This window comes from Myotis brandtii, unplaced genomic scaffold (assembly GCF_000412655.1).
Source record: "Myotis brandtii unplaced genomic scaffold, ASM41265v1 scaffold678, whole genome shotgun sequence".
NCBI lineage: Eukaryota > Metazoa > Chordata > Mammalia > Chiroptera > Vespertilionidae > Myotis > Myotis brandtii.
In genome coordinates this window covers 71751-75270 of record NW_005370648.1, presented here as the reverse complement: position 1 = coordinate 75270, position 3520 = coordinate 71751, and the positions used below count along the sequence as shown (strand labels likewise).

The 3520-nt window shown below is 44.4% G+C and overlaps 1 long non-coding RNA gene across 1 annotated transcript; it reads left to right on the top strand.

Moving 5' to 3' along the window:
* Nucleotides 1-635: 635 nt before the first annotated feature.
* On the top strand, nt 636-3520 carry LOC102252164. Its single transcript, XR_001359656.1, has 2 exons — nt 636-741; nt 1156-3520. It is a non-coding gene; the product is annotated as an uncharacterized LOC102252164 (long non-coding RNA).

Here is a 3520-nt window from a genome sequence, read left to right as displayed (position 1 = left end):
AGCATCCAGGAGGGCTATTCCTCTTGGATTATGGAAATAATCTCCAGAGGAGGGAAGGAAAGAGTCTATTCTTGGGTCTTAGTGCTCATGGCTAAGGATCATGGATTCATAAGTGAAAAGAACTTTAGACATTAGTTGATCCAACATTCTCCTTTAAAAGATGAGGGAGCAGAGAGCCCTGAATTAAATGGCTGGCCCCAAGTCACACAGCAAGTAGAGAGCCCAGCAAAAGGATGTTGTTTCCCGGACCCTTAGGTTATCACATCACATGGCCTCTGCCCCTCCAGTTCCCATGCTACTAACCAGCTAATATGTGATTTCTACTCTTTTTAGCCTTTATCTGGCGTCTTTCTCTTAAATTATGTCTGACCCAGGTGCTGCTTGTATATATGGCTTTGTATATGGCAGTTCTGAGGGAAAATGTGATGGTGAGGAAGGCTGTAGCTAGATTTCCCCATGGAAATCAAGAAATCTCAACAGCTTGGAGGAAATCCTAGAAAGTAACTCTCTGAATCCAAGAAAAGAATTGCTTTGTGGAAGGCTAAGAAAGACCCAGAATGCTCAAGATGACACTAGTGTTGGAGGGAGGGAGACAGAAAAGCCTTTGTCTAGGCAAAGAAACAGAAAAAGTGGAAGGCTAAGAAAGACCCAGAATGCTCAAGATGACGCTAGTGTTGGAGGGAGAAAGAAAAGCCTTTGTCTAGGCAAAGAAACAGGAAAACGGGGAACTGGGTTCCCGGGGTCGGGGTCAGGGGATGGCATCCTCAAGGATATGGAGTTTACCGATAGATTTTATTATGAGAACCTACATGAGCAGACCCGAGAAAGACAAGATAACTTTGGTCTCTTTAATCTTTGTTACTCGGCTGGACTCTGGTTAACCAGTTAACTGGCATGTGTCCAATACGGAAACCATCCCCACACGCCACGATATTTTGAATTTTAAAAAATCCGCCGCTTGCATCTATAGACGCTTATGGCGTAAAAAGGGTTAAGCCCCATTTAGTCCACATCCCATGAGAGAGAACGGGGCTGCTCTGTGCACTCAGTGTGGGGGTGAGAAGACTCAGGAAGGGAGAGGAGATGAGCTGAGGAGAAAAAATAGAAGTAGATTTCTAGGAAGAAAAGGGGGCAGGTCTTATCTTGGTACATCAGGGGGGGGGGGGGAATGGCATCCTCAAGGATATGGAGTTTACGGATAGACTGCATTATGAGGCTCTACAGGAGCAGACCCGAGAAAGACAAGATAATTTTAGTCTCTTTAATCTTTGTTACTCGGCTGGACTCTGGTTAACCAGTTAACTGGCATGTGTCCAATACGGAAACCATCCCCACACGCCACGATATTTTGAATTTAAAAAAATCCGCCGCTTGCATCTATAGACACTTATGGCGTAAAAAGGGTTAAGCCCCATTTAGTCCACATCCCATGAGAGAGAACGGGGCTGCTCTGTGCACTCCGTGTGGGGGTGAGAAGACTCAGGAAGGGAGAGGAGATGAGCTGAGGAGAAAAAATAGAAGTAGATTTCTAGGAAGAAAAGGGGGCAGGTCTTATCTTGGTACATCACAGGGATTTTGTTACAATAGCTTTACAACAAGGAAAAGTGAATCTCCTTTTGGGTAGAATTGCCCATTCCCCATTCTGCCCTGTTCTTCCTTTGCTAAGGGGGAGGTCAGAGCTTCTCACTCAGTCAGGGCAGGACAGTGTGGCTGTGACCCAGCTAATGTCAACACCAGAACGATGATTCAGTTTGAACTAGTGCCCCAGGTGCCGATAGGCTAACCGATCAGCTAACCTCCAGGCTCTGACTTCCCCTCTGGGGTCCTGCTGCTCCCTACAAAGTCCAGCTCAAGGCTGGCGTGGCTCCAAGACTGTGAGAAAGGCCTGGGCTGGGGTGATCATATCAAGAGGGGCCTGGAGCCACATTTTCTGTCCACCAATAAAAAATGTTCCTCCCATTTTTCTGAAAGTGGCTGGTATGAGTAAGAACAGGCAGGAGGGAAACCCTTTGTGTTGAGGACTGTCTCTTCAAGGAATGGCCCTCTGGCTGGGGGGTGGGCGGGGGGCTCTGTGCTGCTGGCTGGTACCTCATTTGCCACCCCCTCCCCCAGGCAGCCTCTTGCTCTCATTTTCCCTGAATGTACATAGGAACAGGGGAGGGAAGTCTCTTACTGAAGTGCCTGAAACCCAGAGCTGGAGCTTCTAGAGACACTGTTCTTCCGGTCTCAGCTTGGCCTACCTTTCCCCGACGTTCTCTGGTCTCATGCTCCAGCTTCTCACAAAGAATAAAAGAACTTGCTGTTCTAATGAAGGAGAAAGCGAGACCCAATAATCAATCTACAGCAAAAGGCAGAGAATTACAGGGAAAAACAACTTGTATCTTAACAGCCCAAATCTATTCTCCCAAACTACACACACACACACACACACACACACACACACACACACACACGTTAGGGGACTAAGAGAAGCATGTTATATTTTATTTGTCAAAAATCAATCAGTGGAGTATGAAAAGCTCAGGATCTCTCCCACGGCTACTGCGGGAAGGCCAACAGAGGAGATGGAAAGGGTATAGCTCATCCAATTAGGACACCTTAGAAATAGCATTGTGGTAATGAGGATGAAGATGCTTGGTTGAATTCATCCAGTCTGCACCTTCCTATGGCTGCTCAGTAAACTCAACGTGTGGTTTCTCAGTTGTGTGCGTTGGGAGTGTCCTATTAATCTGTGCCAGTTAGTTAGGACTGAGTTACACACGTTCCCTCCTCAGTCCCAGGGCCCAGAACGCAGCTGGATCCAGGAGGTCTCAAGGATTGGCATGGGGAGGGGGAAGCTTTTTTTTTTTTTGAGTCACTTTTTGGTCACTGATTTGGCCATTTTAAGAGCAAGATTTGCTTTATGGAAACCAATTCATTCACAAAACCTACATTCGAGTTGCAACACCATTTCACAGTGAAATATTTTGAGTGAAATTTTGTTGCTTAGAATAGTCACAAAAGTTTTATCAGCAATATGTTTCAATTATGTTAATAAAGAAGACAATGCTACTGGAGTCTCTTGTCTTGGTCTAGAATCTTCTCTGTGGGTTGCAGTATATATCACTTTTTCTTCATAGTCCTACTTGACAGGTGACAACAGCTGTAAAAATGTTCTTGGAGCTGGAGATTTTCTGCCTGGTTTAGCTGATGCCACATGTGTAATATGAAAGTATTTACAAACACACCCAAGGGTCAGAAGCAGGGAAGAATTAATTAGCAATTTTGTGAATTGTGCCTAAGTTTTCTCAGCTAAAAAAAAAATAAAATAAATTTTAGATTCTATCTAAATCTGCATAGTCTGGTATTGGTTAGCTTTGACTCCTTAATGAAGTTAGTTCTTTATGAAATAAAAATTTCTAAAAATTACAAACTTGAATAACTTTTTGGCATAGAAGATCTTAAGAGAGAAGTTGCTAAACTCGCACATTGCCTTGGCAATGTAAAAAAGCAATAAATGAATAAGTTGTTAATTGCCCAA